Source organism: Mauremys reevesii, unplaced genomic scaffold, assembly GCF_016161935.1.
Source record: "Mauremys reevesii isolate NIE-2019 unplaced genomic scaffold, ASM1616193v1 Contig16, whole genome shotgun sequence".
In the NCBI taxonomy this organism is placed as follows: Eukaryota; Metazoa; Chordata; order Testudines; family Geoemydidae; genus Mauremys; species Mauremys reevesii.
Window position 1 is genome coordinate 732,881 of NW_024100782.1, and position 17,403 is coordinate 750,283.

The following is a 17,403-nucleotide window of genomic DNA, read 5'->3' on the forward strand; positions in this document are numbered from 1 at the left end:
CGTAGTGCACAGTCAACTTGTGGAACTCCTTACCTGAGGAGGTTGTGAAGGCTAGGACTATAACAGCGTTTAAAAGAGAACTGGATACATTCATGGTGGTTAAGTCCATAAATGGCTATTAGCCAGGATGGGTAAGGAATGGTGTCCCTAGCCTCTGTTTGTCAGAGGATGGAGATGGATGGCAGGAGAGAGATCACTTGATCATTGCCTGTTAGGTTCACTCCCTCTGGGGCACCTGGCATTGGCCACTGTCGGTAGACAGGATACTGGGCTAGATGGACCTTTGGTCTGACCCGATATGGCCGTTCTTATGTTCTTATGTTGTGATTGGTGAAGATGGTACAGACCATGTCCCTGTCCCATCATTCATGTTTCTAGGGTTATACTATCTGGGATTTTGAAGTTGGGGGTGTCGTGGTGTGGCCCCTTTTTGGTCTGATTTGATTTTAATATGATTTAACCCTCTTGGACTAGATGATTGACCTTGTGTCTCAGTCTGTGAGCCTTCAACTTCAACTACTACTTTATCAGAGGCTCCTTGAACAGTTGCTATAGGAGGATGATTTCTCTTGGGATTTTTTTGTTGGGTTTGAATATAACTCTAAGCTTTAGACAATAAGTCCAGCACTTCTGGCAGAGTGATTCCAGGGTCAATGCATTATTACTTTACCCCAGACTGCTGGTGAAGAATTGTTAACAAACAAATTAATACACTGTGGGTTTGTTTCCTTGCCAGGCATTTCACGAGAGACCCAAGAGGCTGAAAGTCTGTTGTGAAATGTATGTGGTGACTTGCCTTCCCATTACTTCATGTTAGCTACCAAAGTCGCTCCTGCCTGGCTTGGGTGCATTTTGCTTTTTAAGAACCCTACAGTGTCTTTAAATGTCTTGTCTTGTTTTGAAACTTTGGGGGCCGTGTATTTCATAAACCCTCTCTGCAGTTAACTGTAAAATCTTAACCTTGTCTTCTTCATCGAACTGAAACAATCTGACTACAGTTTCTAAATGGACTGCGTGAGCAGCCACCAGATTTGCTTTATTTATTTATTTATTTCGGCCCCACTGTTTTTACGTCGTCTTCTAAGGCTATTATACTTGTTACTATGGCTACTGGAGAGACATGGTTACTGGAGTCTATAGATTCCACATTATAAATTGATTCTTTTTTCTCTTTTACAGTTCCACTGGGGAGTCTGGGTTCCTCTTCCTCTAGAGGAATTGGTATCTGCCAAGTTTGGGCAACTTTAACAGTGGACAATTTAGGTAGGGAATTTTGCTGTAACCTTTTACATTTTCGTTTGGCAGGCACCTATTCCAGCACCTTAGAAAAGTCCGGCACTGGCTTGGGTGCATGTGGAGGCTCTGGTTTGGGCTCTAAAGTGTCTTGGGCTACAATAGGCATGTTAGATTTAAAATGAATGATGCCACTTCTTTTTATTATGGCTCCTGACTAGAGTGGCTTAGAGAGATTAAAGTGACTTTTAGATTGCAAAGACTTTTGTCTTTCTTGAGAGATACTGATATCCAGAATTTCACCCTTACAGGCTTTTACAGCAACTTCTACAGTTCCCTGAGTTCCTTGCAATAAACGACCCTGTTGTGGATGGGCTTGCAAGATATTTGGCTTACCCATTTTTGTCCTCCTCCCCTCCCCCACGATAGATACTAATTGCCGTTAGCTTCATTTTCTGGTTTAATCCTTTAATATTTAAGTTTTGATCAAAACTTTCACTAACGCTGGCTGTGACCTGCTTTTTCCGCCCCCACTAACAGCTTTTTCAGATTCTCCGCTTCCCCCTCCCCTGAAATTTTTGCAACTGTGTTTGCATCTGATACTTTCTCTATTCCTAAGTTTCCTGTTGCTCTTCCTGTCTGGTTTTAGTTTTCAGTCTGCTTGAAAAATAAGAATCTAGCAGTAGGGCTATATTACAGACCACCTGACCAGGATGGTGTTAGTGACTGTGAAATGCTCAGGGAGCCCGTTGCTGGTCTGGGGTTCCGGCCGCCGGCTTGTGCCAGCCAGGGGTCCTGGCTGCCAGCCCCACTCAGCCCGCTGCCGGTCCGGGGTCCCGGCCCTGCCCACATACAGTGGGTACCTACCTTCTCCCTGGTTTTAGCCCATTCTCTTCCTCTCTCTCTGCACTGAGCTGGGGGTGGGAGTGAACTGAGCACAAGGCTGGGGGTGAAGGAGCAGGTTGGGGGTTGGGATGTAGGGTCGGGCCAGGAGCTAGAATGAGGGAGGGGATCTGGGTTGGGGAAGGAGGTTTAGGTTTGTGCTGCCTGCCAGGGTCCCAGACGCTGGCCCTGCCCAGCCCGCTGCCAGCCTGCAGGGCCGGCTCCAGGCACCAGCTGAGCAAGCTCGTGCTTGGGGCGGCAGATTCTACAGGGCGGCATTCTGCCCAAACCTAGGGCGGCACGGCCGCATTTTTTTGTTGATGTTGTTTGCTGCTCCGGCCGCCCTGTAGGCCGACCGGAGTGGAGCGGAGCCCTCCCGGCAGGCGGTGCAGCGGTCGGGGCCGCGTGATGAGCGCCCCACTGAAGCGCTGGCCACCCTCCTTCTCTCTCTCACCCCCGCTCCTTCCCCTTCCCCCCCATTAGACCAAGCGCGCACTCTGCAGCACAGGGAGTCCCCCGGCACCCTGGCTCTGGCCACCCTGTAGGGTTTTTTGTTTTGTTTCTCCCCCCGCTTTGCTGCTCCAGCCATGCCATTTTTGTGTTGTTCCCCCACATCGCTTTGTCACTCCAGCTGCGCCGTGTTCCCCGCCCCCCCGGCGCCTTGCCGCTCCAGCCGTGCTGGTTTTTTTGGGTTTTTTTCCCCACACTTTTTTTTTTTGGGCGGCAAAAAAGCCAGGCCTGGGTTCAGCAGTGGGCTGAGTGGGGCTGGGGGCCGGCAGCCGGGACCCCGGCATGCAGCTGCGTGCCATTAAAAATGGCTCACGTGTCGTCTTTGGCACACGTGCCATAGGTTGCCGACCCCTGGTCTAGATCCATCCTCTTTGGAACCTCCATTCAGGTAGTTGAAAACAGCTAGCAAATCCCCCCTCATTCTTCTCTTCTGCAGACTAAACAATCCCAGTTCCCCCAGCCTCTCCTCATAAGTCATGTGCTCCAGCCCCCTAATCATTTTTGTTGCCCTCCGCTGGACTCTTGCCAATTTTTCCACATCTTTCTTGTAGTGTGGGGCCCAAAACTGGACACAGTACTCCAAATGAGGCCTCACCAATGTCAAATAGAGGGGAACAATCATGTCCCTCAATCTGCTGGCAATGCCCCTACTTATACAGCCCAAAATGCCGTTAGCCTTCTTGGCAACAAGGGCACACTGTCCACTCATATCCTGCTTCTCATCCATTGTAACTCCTAGGTCCTTTTCTGCAGAACTGCTGCTTAGCCAGTCAGTCCCCAGCCTGTAGCAGTGCATGGGATTCTTCCATCCTAAGTGCAGGACTCTGTACCTGTCCTTGTTGAACCTCATCAGGTTTCTTTTGGCCCAATCCTCTAATTTGTCTAGGTCCCTCTGTATCCTATCCCTACCCTCCAGTGTATCTACCATTCCTCCCAGTTTAGTGTCATCTGCAAAGTTGCTGAGGGTGCATCCATCCCATCCTCCAGATCATTAATGAAGATATTAAACAAAACTAGCCCCAGGACCGACTCTTGGGGCACTCCGCTTGATACCAGCTGCCAACTAGACATAGAGCCAGTGATCACTACCCATTGCACCCGATGATCTAGCCAGCTTTCTATCCACCTTATAGTCCATTCATCCAGCCCATACTTCCTTAACTTGCTGGCAAGAATATTGTGGGAGACCGTATCAAAAGCTTTGCTAACGTCAAGGAATAACACATCCACTGCTTTCCCCTCATCCACAGACCCAGTTATCTCATCATAGAAGGCAATTAGGTTAGTCAGGCATGACTTGCCCTTGGTGAATCCATGCTGACTGTTCCTGATCACTTTCCTCTCCTCTAAGTGCTTCAGAATTGATTTCTTGAGGAGCTGCTCCATGGTTTTTCCAGGGACTGAGGTGAGGCTGATTGACCTGTAGTTCCCCGGATCCTCCTTCTTCCCTTTTTTAAAGATGGGCACTACATTAGCCTTTTTCCAGTCATCCGGGACCTCCCCCAATCACCACGAGTTTTCAAAGATAATGGCCAATGACTCTGCAATCACATCCGCCAATGCCTTTAGCACCCTCGGATGCAGCACATCCAGCCCCATGGACTTCTGCTCATCCAGCTTTTCTAATGTAGCTTTTTCTTGCATCCGAAGAAGTGGGTATTCACCCACGAAAGCTCATGCTGCAAAACGTCTGTTAGTCTATAAGGTGCCACAGGATTCTTTGCTGCTTCTACAGACTAACACGGCTACCCCTCTGATAATTGACAGCTTTTCTAAATAATCCTGAACCACTTATTTCTCCACAGAGGGCTGGTCACCTCCTCCCCATGCTGTGCTGCTCAGTGCAGTAGTCTGGGAGGAAAAAGGGGTAAACAGTAAGATGGCAAAATTTGCAGATGATACAAAACTACTCAAGAGAGTTAAGTCCCAGGCAGACTGCGCAGAGCTACGAAAGGATTTCACAAAACCAGGTGACTGGGCAACAAAATGGCAGATGAAATTTAATGTGGATAAATGCAAAGTAATGCACATTGTAAAACATAATCCTAACTATACAAATGCAATGTTGGGGGGGTCTAAATTAGCTGTTACCACTCAAGAAAGAGATCTTGGAGTCATTGTGGAGAGTTCTCTGAAATCATCCACTCAATGTGCCGCAGCTGTCAAAAAAAGAGCAAACAGAAGGTTGGGAATCATTAAGAAAGGGATAGACAAGAAGACAGAAAATATCATGTTGCCTCTATATAAATCCATGGTACACCCAGACCTTGAATACCGCGTGCAGAGGTGGTCGCCCCATCTCAAAAAAGATATTTTGGAATTGGAAAAGGTTCAGAAAAGGGCAACAAAAATTATTAGGGGTATAGAACAGCTTCCATATGAGGAGAGATTAAGAAGACTGGGACTTTTCAGCTTGAAAAAGAGGCGACTATGATAGAGGTCTATAAAATCATGAGTGGTATAGAGAAAGTAGATAAGGACGTGTTATTTACTCCTTCGCATAATACAAGAACAAGGGGCCACCAAATGAAATTAATAGATAGCAGGTTTAAAATAAACACAAGAAAGTATTTGTTCGTGCAATGCACTGTCAACCTCTGGAACTTCTTGCCACCAGGACATTAATGTTCAACAGATCAAGCCCTTTCGAATGATGTCTCACAGGCTCACTGTGTACACAACAGAGCAGAATTATATCACCATGGTAAATATGGGGGTGCCAGGGAACTGCCTTGGAGCACAGAGGGTCACAGCACCAGACACAGGGACAGAGATGTGAGGCCCCAGGCCTTGCTCATGAGGAGGAGAATCAGGAACTTCCCCCCGTCGACCCCCAGCATGAGACAAACCAACCCACCTGGACAGGGCCAATGCTCCAGCCTGGAGTCTGCGCTGGCCGGTGTTCATCACCTCCCATCGCCCACTGCTGTGTGCCCTGGCCCTCACCATACCCCATCCCTCACCCCCATCTGCCCTGGCCCTCCCCAGCTCCCAGCCCCCTCCCCATCTGCCCCAGTGCCCCCACCACCTCCCATCCCCCACCATGTCTGCCTTGCCCCTTTCCACCTCCCATCCTGGTCCCCCGTCTGCCCCACCCCTCCTGGCTCAGCCCCACAATATTTCCTTTCAAGGCAATATTGAATGAATTAGCTGAGTCCCACCTCCCCTGCCACTGGCCTGGTCACGGGGACAGCAGGAGTGGGCACCGTCCCTCTGCAGCATGGGGCGAGGTGGGGGGGGAGAATGGGGCTATAAGAAGAGGGGCTGGGAGCTGAGAGCCCATCACTGGGGATCCGGTGTGAGCATCTGTCAGTGAGTGACAGCACCTCCTACTCCTGCATCATGGAAACCATGGTGAGTACCCGCTGCCCCTCACCTCCTGCCCCATGGAAACCCTTGTGAGTCCCTCCCACCTCCTCTTGCCCCACGGAAACCCTGGTGAATCCCCACCACTTCCTCCTGCCCTATGGAAACCCTGGTGAATCCCCCTTGTCACTCACTCCTGGCCCATAGAGCCCCACAGAAGACCTGTTTGCCATTCACACCACACCCCATCAATCTCCATCAGGAGATTAGGAGATGGGTTGGGGGGCTCTGGGTCTGTGCCCAGGCTCGGGGGCACTGACGCTGTGGGGTCCTGTGCAGGTGTCGGGACGGATGCCCAGGGTTGGACTCCTGCTGCTGCCCCTTCTCCTCTGCTTTGGGCCAGAGACTGTCGGGAGCATCAACCCGGCCGCTCTCAGAGAGATTTTGGATCATGCAGATAAGTGAGTGAGGCCCCAGTGGGGCATTTCCCATCTGGCTGGGACCACTCTGCCCTCCCCGGGTGGTAAATGAAGGAAAACGGGGGGAAGATGCTTCACATTTGCCCTACGTGATTTTCTATGTCATAGGTGGCTCAGTGCATGGCAGCACTTGGAGGCGTGATTCTGGGGTGCAGGGGGAACTGGGGCTCGGAGTTGGGAGGGGTAATTCTGGGGTGCAGGGGACTGGAGCTGGGAGGGTTGATTCTGGGGTGCAGGAGGAGCTGGGGCTTGGAGCTGGGAGGGGTGATTCTGGGGTGCAGGGGGAGATGGAGCCTGGAGCTGGGAGAGGGGTAATTCTTGGGGTGCATGGGGCTGGGGTTGTGGGGCTCATTACTATTGTGAAAAACTGGTTGGAAACTGGAATTCCAATTCCCTCAGAAATTCTATTTTCTTTTCAGTCCAAATTAGCACTAAACGTTGAAAACTTCCACAGAACGGGAATTCCAAATTTTGTTTGGAAAAATTAAAAACAGATTTCAGTTGGACCATATCTGAATATTTCATTTCAGTAGGCTCAAAATATTTCCATTTCAGCTTTAGCAACTTGAGTTTCCTGATATATAATATAATATAATATGAAAGTCCAGATGTTTTAACCTGTATATTATAAACAGTAATATAACATAAAAAAAGGTTAAAAAAAGTCATAACCAAATGTTTCAATCTAAACAAATTTTTCTGATAATTTTTCATCAGAAAATTACACAGAATCAATGTATTCCTTTGGAACATTCAGATTTTGTAGAATCAGCCTTTCCCTAAGGAAAACTGTTCTGGCTGAAAAATGTGGCCCAGCACTAACCATGTGGTTGCTGTACACTCCCCTTGGAATAAATGAGGACCAGATACCTTGCACGCACTCGAGACTCTTAAAAGATCTGGCTTGTAGGATAAGTGCCCCCCAGTATTATCAGGGTGAGGATGTTAGACTTGGACATGGGAGGCTGAGCATTAGCATGAATAGTCATGATCACATTCAGGCCCTATAATAGGACAAACCACCATGAACCCAACTTCATTCCCACCCCCTGCTCCAGAGGCTGGGGGCTGCAGAAGGAGGAGGGGGCTCAGCTTAGAGGATGAAGGGTCTGGAGGGCTCACCTTGCTCCCACAGGTGACACCTGTGCTCCCCCAAGCCCATGCTGTGACCCCCCAGAGCAAGATTCCCTCCCAGTAGATCGCAGCTAAGGCGAAGGTGCACTGGGCTGGGAGCCAGAAGATCTGCTCTCATGTCTGCTGTCTAGGGCTCAGCACAGCCCTTATTACTGCACACTCCACCCACCTTTACCCATCCGTGGGCTCAAGGCGTAACCCGGTTAATTTAGGCACCCCCGCGCTTTCTCACTTCCTAGGGCTCAGGGCATCATTTTCTGCAGGTTTGTGGGGCCTTTTACCAGTGAAAAAGCCTTGCACAGTAATATCCGTAACCTCTATTTATTAACAGCTACCGAAACAGAATACACAGGGGAAGCAGACAATGCTCACCACTCCCAATAAGGCAGACGGACTTTCCCTGGGGGCCAGTCAGTGCCAGGTCATGTGGGGCTTCAGCAGCTGCATTGAGGGCTGGCAGGGTGCTGAGGGCTGGCAGTGCTGATCTTGGGCTGTGTCCTGGAGTTAGCGTCCAAAGAACTTCCTTCCTTTTGGACCCCACTTTATATAGTGAAACTTGAGTCCTGCTTAGCTGTACCTGACCCAATCATTGTAAACTGAAATGCTACAAAATCATGTTTTTCACCAATCCTAGCCCATTACAAATCAATTCTTTACCCAATCATATCCCGCCACCTGAGTTGATTTAAATATTTCAAGATTAGTTATGCAACTGACAGAAACAATCAAAGAACCAGACAGAGACCATCTAGATAAACAGGAGAGAAGTGGGGGACTATAATGGCAAAGCAATAGAAGTACAGATTGAACAATGACAATTGCTGATAAAGGGTTTCTTGCCAGGCTGCTGAACTCTGTCAAACAAAGTTTTGATTAAAGATTTTAAGACCTGGTGATAGTGGGGACTAGTAGGACAGGAGGGCCGCCTTAACTGCCCATTGTTACATTGGTTTTTTTTACAATTTAGAGGGAAGGTGAGGATGTGACTCTCTGTTTCATGGCTGCTGCTGCTAATTGCTGAAAAAAGGGCCTCAGACCTTATAGATTAGTGCCCTGTCCTCAGTCAGTTATGAGCCCCCAACCCTCCCCAGTTCAGTTGCACAAATCCACTTCAGGCAGAGGTGGGATGAGAACCCTGCTCTCTAAGGTGGCAGACACAGAGCCTTTCACACTGAATGTGCCATGTATAGGTGCTATTGTCAGCCTCCCTTTAATCACAATCACAGTCTTCTCCCAGAGCTGGGGGGAGAAATGAGGAGCCCTGATCTCCAGTGTTCTTCAGCTGTCCAGCAAATTGCTGTTTATCCTGGGGCCAACTGTGTGTCACGTCCCTCTCTTGCGGTGGCTCCACATAAAAGCTCTGACTTGTTCCTGGAGCTCAAGCGGTAACGCTCAGCCCTGTGGGGCTGACAGACCAAAGCTCACACCAGGCTGATGATCCCTGGGGGCACCTGTTGCAGTTTCTTCTTAAAACCGCCCTCCAAGTTTATTTCATTCTCCCAGGGAGCAAACGTCCCTTGATCCAGGCTGGAGCCCTGAGAGCCTAGAACCGGCCAGTGGTGGTGCCATGTGCGACCCAACCCAAGTTTGCCGCTCGGTGCTGGGGGCAGAGCTGTTCAGAGCCCCACGTCCCCTCACTGCCCTTTGCTTTGCCTTCGCTCAGGGATGGGTTGGCTGTTGAATACACCTTCGCCATCAGCCTGGAGAAAGCCAGTTGTGAGAACCCATCTGGTCTGGAACAGGTGCTGCGCAGGAACAAGCTGCGGGACATGCAGGCGGCCATCAACCCAGAGGGTGTCCTGTACGACCCAGACGAAGGGCCCATTGTGGCTGCCTGGATGCAGCGCCTGGGCAGGGTGGGGGAACACGCCGAGTGGCGCCTGCTCCAGGGTGACCGGAACAGCCCCGTGCAGAAGCTCCTGGCCCGGACCTACAATGAGAGAAGCTGCCTGATCTTCTTCACTGTCCGCTCGCCCTGTGCGGGGACGTGCCTGCTGGTGAAGAGGCCCCACAACATCCTCCAGATGGTGAGCGACACCTTCCGCCCCATCGACCACAACTACAAGGCCTTCGTCTTCCGGCAGCTCTACCATCAGGACCAGGACCTGGATCCCCAAAGCCTGCTGGAGGCCTGGCACCGGCTGGTCGACATGCCCCTGCTGCGCTGTGACACCAACGGCTGCAGGGACTGCAGAGGGAATGACCCCAAAACTGACCCCAGCGCTTGCCTGGATGAGATTCGAGCCATGAGGCAGCCGCTGCACCCATCTGGCAGGGGGCAGAAGGAAGAGCAGGGGGCAGAGGGGAGAGCAGAGGATGTAGGGGAGAGCAGGGGGCACCTTCGGTGGGATGAGGAGATGGTGGGTCAGGGGGCACCATTGGAGGGCTGGGGGAACGGCGGGGCAGAGGGCGACATCGTAACATTGAGGGGATGGCCGGACATTGAGCTTCGTCGGAGGCATTGGAGACGGTGGAGTGGGGGGTGTCCAGGATGGCGGGGTATAGGGCGGAATCCGTTTTGTAGGAGATGGTGGGGCAGGGGGCGTCGGGGATAGCGGGGCAGGAGGCATGGGGGGTGGAGGGGACGGCGGGGCTGAGGGCACCGCTGGAGGGTTGGGGGATGGCAGGCCAGGGGGTGCCATCGGAGGGAGGGAGGATGGAGGATTGGGAGGCTCCATCACAGGGTTGGGGGGCGGTTACAGGGCAAGGGACACTGCCAGGGGTTGGGGCAGCAGACACTGTTGGAGGGTTCGGGAACATGGGGGGATACAGGAGGTGGAGGAGGTGGGACATTTCTTGTCTCAAGGCCTGTGATTTTGCGGAGTCCCCCCATCCTGAATGATTAACACCAATAAAGTGTCAGAGCATCCTGGGGCCTCGTGTCTCTGTCCCTGTGTCTGTCTCCCTCCTCTCTGTCCGTGTATCTGGACTTTACACAGCGTGGGAGGCCTCCCAGCCTCCCTGACAGTGCCCTCTTCATCGGGCCAGGCCTGGCCTCCACTTTTTGCCTGGGGCTCCCCCATAGCCCAGACCCCTGGCAGAGTCACCCCCTTGGGAGTGAGGCCGGGCAGCCTTTGCCAGACACCCAGCTCGCTATGGATGAACCTGGCCATCTGCTGCCATCTGCTGGTGAGGTGGAGGTAGACACATGAAAAACACAATGGGCAGACCTGAGTTTGGGGCTCCAGCGCTGGGCGCACGTCCACCTGCAGTGGGACGTGTAGGTGCCCCGTCACTCCACGGGGACCTGCAGCTCCCCGGCCTGACGGGACGAGGTTCCAGTCAGTGGCTGGACGCTCTGAGGTGCTGCGCTGGGGATGGGGGATGAGAACAGGGGATAGGAGAGCCGGTTAGACAGAAACCTGGGCCTGCCCCGGCTTGGTGAGTCGTTCATGTCTGTTCGTTTCATCCGCTTCTCCCCTTGAGCCAGATTCACCTGCTTGTTAACCAGGCCGGGATCCACTGACGTGGACAGGTGGGTGGTAAAGGCCACGGATAGGATCAGGTGCCTGTCTCTAAAGCCCGAGTTTCATAAGACAATTCAGAGAAGGAGCAGGTTTCTCTTCCATGAAAGCGGCTTTAATCAAACACAAGAGAAACCTGATAAAGCTTTAAAATCTGGGCAATGGCCAGGGAAGGGATTGTAGCAATCAGAACGAATTCTATTTAATGGAAAATTACAAAGATTGTTCAATCCCACAATTAGTGACAGGGAAAGACTTGTGCGTCCCTCCCCACCGCCCACAATGCTGCCCATAACTCGCCTTTCACGGCCTTCCCCGACAGACACCCAAGAACAATCCATCTCCAGCTCCACCCAACCTGCAGGAAAGGCAGAACCAGCAGTGACCTCTACTGGGTCCGGGCACAAGGCTGGTGCCAGTGCATGGCTGTGGGACAGGCTGCTATAATGGAGATATAAGCAGAGGGGTCACTACTCAGAAGCTGCATTAGTGGGGCAGTTTGGGGCACATATTAGACAATCTTCACTCACCTCCCAAAGTGCTCAGGGAAATTAGCTACAGTCAGGCCTGCACAGCATCAGCCCATCATAGAGTCATAATTTATTAGGGACCTCAGGAGATCATCTAGTCCAACCTGCTGCTCAAAGCTGGACCAATCCCTAAATGGCCCCCTCAAGGATTGAGCTCATAGCCCTGGGTTTAGCAGGCCAGCGCTCAAACCACTGAGCTATCCCTCCCCCATCTGCCTGGGCTCTCCCCTGCCCTCCCATGTGAACTAAACCTCACCACCCTGGAGCAGGCTAACGAGGGACACTGCCCGTGGGCTGGCTGCCAGTGTGGCCAACACTAGGGACTGGACCAATAACTCTTGGCTCCCAGGCTGAGCCTTGTCACAGACTCCCTGGGTGTGTGTGTGTGGGGGGCCGGGGCAGGAGGCCAACCACACACCTACGCCGGGGCTTCCACAGGCAAAGCGTGTGACAAACAGCTGACGTGTGTGTGTCAGGGATTCACACCGTAACTGACCCAGCGTCAGAGTTGTGAAGCACAAAACCTGCTTTCACGGGGGCTTTGCATGAATCACATGAAACCAGATCATGGCAGCGCCTAGGACCCCAGTCCTGCACCAGGCCCCCCTGTGCTAGGCGCTGTACAAACCCAGAAGGAAAAGACACTCAGCCTTCACATAGATCAGCAGCAGGGTTTCAATCCCTCAGATCCCCAGCTTGTTCTCTGGGCTCCAGGAGCAACTACTAGCCCCTCCCTCAAGCAGCCACCAGAGAAGGACGTGAGCAATGCTGTCTCAGTGGGTTACCCAAGCATTCATTTGTCAGCAGTAGCAAGTTGGCACCTGGATTCTCTCTTCGCCCCGGGTTCTGGGAGAGGAGTGTGGCTTAGTGGTTAGAAACCTGAGACTCCAATCTGGGTTAGTCACTCTGACAGACAGGGTGGGGCAGTAGCAGATCAGAGGGGCTTCTTGGAGACCATAGATCTGGTCTGTGAACGATGATATCTGCAAATGTCACACACATACACACACACTCTCTCTCTCTCCATCACTGGCCAAAACTTAAAACCCAGGTTTTGTTTTATTAGAAGTCGCTCAGCAACATAAGATATTCACTATCCCTGCCACTGCCCAAACACAAACGTGTTGCACACAACCCTAGCTCTGGTGTCACTGCCACGGCACCTCATCCAGACAGATTCCAGCCCCTGGTTACGTTTTGATTTTTGACACTTGTTCAGGGCACTGACCAGACACTGGCCCTTCCACTGCAGAGGGTAGGAAGAATGATCCTGGGGCTGACGCCTGGGTGTGGGTGCCAGACACCTGGGTTCCAGCCTTACCTCCGCCCCTGTCTTTGGCAGGCCCCCTCCTGTCTGGGTCCCTCAGTTTGCCCCTCTCTAAATTTGGATCTATAACATCTGTGAGGTTTATAAGGGAGTTAACAACCAGCACAAAACTGAAGGCAACTACAGAAATAACATCCCACCAGTGTGCATAGAACCAGTGACTGACGTGACAAGCAAGTGTGTCTGCACAGCAACTGTACGGTTGCCAACTTTCTAATAGCAAAGACCTGAACTCCTTGACCCACTCCCTGCTCTGCCCCATCTCCAAGCTCCTGCCCCCCCCACTCCATCCCCTTCAGTCGCTCACCCCCACCCTTGCTCACTTGTACATTTTCACCAGGCTGGGGTAGGAGGTTGGGGTGTGGGAGGGGGTTTGAGGAGCAGGCTCTGGTGTGGGGGCAGTTGGCTGGGATGTGGGAGAGGGTACCGGCTCTGGCCTGGGGGGTTTGGGCTCTGGGGTGGGGGCAGTAATGAGGGGGTTGGAGTGTGGGAGGGGGCTCCAGGCTGGGGTAGACAGTCAGAGTGCAGGAGGGGGTTCAGGGAGCAGGCTCTGTGTGGCGCTGACCTCAGGCGGCTCCCAGGAAGTTGCGACATCTTACTCCAGCTCTTAGGCGGTGGCACAGCCCTGGGGCTCCACGAGCTGCTTCTGTCCACAGGCGCTGCCCCCACAGATCCAGTGGTCATGATTCCTGGCCAGTGGGAGCTGCAGAGCCTCCATGGCCGCCTCTGTGCCTAGAGGTTGCACCCTGCAAGGACATGTTGTCTGGTTCCAGGAACTGCACGGAGCCGGGTAAGGAGCCTGCCTGCACCTCCAAGCAGACTTTTAATGGAGCCGCCAGGGTCCCTATTCGACCAGGTGTCCCGGTGAAAAACCAGACACCTGGCATTGGGCAGCCCTGACTGGGAGGCGTGACTCAGTCTCAGCTCATGTAGAGGGGCCCATGCTAGTGCCTGTAAACATCACGGCAGCTCCAGTTGTGCGGTGGGTGCTTGGCCCAGCTGCCCAAGTAATCGATCACTGTGGTCAGACATCCTCTGTCACCAGACACATCCCCCTCCTACTCTCCCCTGTCGCATCCGCCCAGCCCAGCTCATTCCCTGGTTTTCTCAGGTTTTTGGTTTCCAACAAGGGTTTTAGGTGAGAATTTTCCGCTCACAGTGATGGAACCTCCCCCACCCCCCAGGCCCGGCCCCATGTTTCTGATCACAAGCCATGAATGGCAACAGAAGGCCCCTGGGTGGTGCCAGATGTCTCCAGTCCAGAGCAGGGAGGAAACTGAGGCAGGGGTTGGGTAGGGAGGGGTGGGTAGGTCTGTGTCAGACACCTGTGCAAAGTGTCTGTGTGTCAGTGCTGCACCTCCCAGGGGGGCTGATGAAGAGGGCCCCCTCGGGGTTCCCACCTTTTGGTGGAGCTCTGCCAGGGAGGTGTTTAAGCTACAGGAGAGTCTGAGGGGTCACCCCTGGTTGCAGGGGCTGGGCAGGGCACTGTGTGTCTAAGCAGTCAGGGCAGGTGCTAGGCAGAGGGTCTGCACCTCAAGAGGGTGCCCAGGGACCCCAACACAGAGCCCAATGCTGGACTCTGTTCAGACTCCCAGATCCAGCAGCTGGGTCCCCTCACAGCATTCTGGTGAGTGGCCAAGAGGGGGCGCTCGTCTGCCACTCACTGCCAGGCCAAGGAAGGGGGGCGCTCACCCGGGGCTGTGGGGTGACAGGGGGAGAAGCCAGGTCTCTGCTGACACAGGCTGGCACCAGCCATAAATCGATTTCACTCCTTTCAGTTACTGTTTAACCTGAGGCCAGTCTGAGTTCTGGAGAGCTGCCAATCCCAGATGCTGCCCTGCCAGGGGCGCTTGGCATCTCAGCAAGGACTAGCGTGGGGAGAGCCAGCCAGCCGGCATTCACGGGCCGTGGCTCTGGAAGGAGGCTCAGCTGCTGGCCCATCCCCTCTGGAACAAGGGTGTCTCCATGTGAGACTGGCCTGGCCAGGGGCAGGGAGCTTCTGAGTGGGGCCGTGGGGCAGAGACAGACCCCTATTCCTGGGGGAGTTCTGCTCTGGGGGGGCCAAACACCCCCACAAGCCAGAAGGCCGTGTTGGGGAGACCGAGGCGACGACAGGGAAGCTGCATGTCCTGAAAATGGGCAGAACTTGGGTTCACTGAAGGGGGAGCTCGGTGGGATAAAGGGGAGCAAAATCCCAGCTCTCTACTCACTGCTGATCAGGTAATCTCAGCCCGGGGCCTGGTCCGTTGCTGGAAGTCAAAGGCCCCTTCCCAGCTCCTACAGGCACGTGCCACTTCGACAGGCACAACCTGGGGTCGTTGTCAGATATGGCTGTGGTGGGGCTGCCAGGACATGCCCTGCTTTGCATGTTTCCTGGGGAAGGGGGTTTGCACAGAAGTCTGTTCATTCTGCCTGTCCTGGGCCATAAATCCATCCACACTGGGGAGAGAAGGTCCTCCTGGGTTGAGCACCTTTTGTCTGAATGACGGGCTTCGGGAACTTGGGAGATCCTGGATCTCTCAGCCAGAGACGCACAGAGACAGCCTGGGATAGCAAGAGCTGGGAGGGGTCTCAAGGGCTGGTCTGGACCCCAAACACGCTGGGTTGGGGGTCAGGATACCTGGGTTCTTTCCTCAGTTCTGCTACTGACCAGCTCTGGGCCCCTGGGCCAGTCCCTTCCCTGGTCTCTTCTTGCCACCTGCCTATTTCCTGTATCAAGGCAGTCCCAGCATCTTGCCCCCTGTTTCTCGCAGTCCCAGGCTGTCTGGGGAGTCACCGATGCAGTGAACTGCCAGGTCCTGCAGGGATACCAGGTGTTGTCAGACGTCACCGGTGTGGTGCTCTGCTCAGTCCAATGCTGATAACAGTCGGCTGTGTGTGTGTGCTTCCTCTGTTGCTGCCCCGGCTCTGCGCACCTCGCTGGCACAGCTGACCCCCAATGACCACAGACTCCGATAAGGTACGAAGGCACCCAGCCAGGTTTATTGTCAAATGAAGCACAGTCTCTAGCTCCTCAGATCAGATGTCTGCAGTTCTGCTAGTTCATATGTGCTCCCTGACAATGGATCAGCTCAGTAAGTAGGGGGATTCTCCACTGCCCTCTAGGCCAGACAAAGACAACCCCTCAGGAGTGCATTCTTATACACAGGTACAAACAAGTCACACATCGCTTCTGACGCACTGAGGTACAACCCCTCTACGCGTTAGGGTGCCGCCTCTCTCCTGGTTATCAGTGTAGAATGTGCAAGTATCGGAGTGTTCTGATACCACCCTGGCACATGTTTATATCTCTGGTGTCCAGTGCCTTTTAGGTAGGTGTATTTTTGTAACATCAGCCCTCTCCTTGCCAGACTCTGAGCAGGGCCTGCCTCTTGCTCACGGCTTAACTTTGCTTTATGTTAGCAAAGGCTTGACCATTACTTTAGTTCAGGCCTTAGGCCTCATACCGGGCCTCTGATACAAGGGTTTATGTTTCAGGACCTCATCTTACTACATTCTCCCACTTTTTGTCTTTTTGTGGGGAGGATGTTTACCCATCGTCCCGGAAAAGCATAGTGCATGGACTAAAGATAACCCAGTGGGCTAAACACTGTTACGTGGTTATCTTATCTTATCATCCATACACTCTTGCCCCATCTGTTTTTTTAGTCTGCACAGTCCCTCGTACGACTGACAGACAGATTTTATTATCCAATTATTTTTTAGTCCCTTATGGTGAGCCTGGGAATGTTAGGCCCGGGTGGGCCTGGGAATGTTAGGCCCGGGACCATGACTGAGGAATGTAGTACACCGGACCCTCGCTAGAACGCGCGTCTATATAGTGCGAATTCACATATAACACGGTCGCGGCCATGGATCCCAAATGTAATTACTTGAATTGCAATTCATTTTAACGCGGTCCCTGCTATAACGCAGTCCCTGTGTTAACGCGGTACCACGCATGGATCCCAAATCCTGCGTTCTAGCGAGGGTCTGGTGTATTATGATTGAGCCTTAGAGGCACTCCCAAATAATTAATATATATGAATAATATGGATATGGTGTATATATTCATAGCATATATGGGCCTATACGTATTGTGGCAAATTGATGGCACTATTATGATGGGTCTCGCGCTTTCTCTTCTTTGGTGGGGGTTCAGGGCACCATTTCTTGCCCCAGAATTGGAATATTAATTGCCCCACTAGTGTCTTTGAGGAGGGGAGTGGAGAAGGAGGGACCTGGGCCCACCCTCTACTCCAGGTCCCAGCCCAGGGGCCCTGAGGATAGTGGTGAACCATGTGAACTGGCAGTTCCTTCCCCTGGGCTACTTCCCTCTCCTGCCCTTCAGCTTGTGGGGGGGCTTCCTGACCTCCCTCTGCACAAGCCAGATGCCCCTTACCGAGGGTCTTGGACTTCTTAGCCCACCGCAGCACTTCTCCAAACTTTCCTCTGCTTCTCTTCAAACTGTTCTCTGCTCCAACTCCTTCAAACTGTTCTCTGCTCCAATACCAATCCTTTCTGCTCCAACTCCCACACTGTCTGATTGAAGCAGGGGG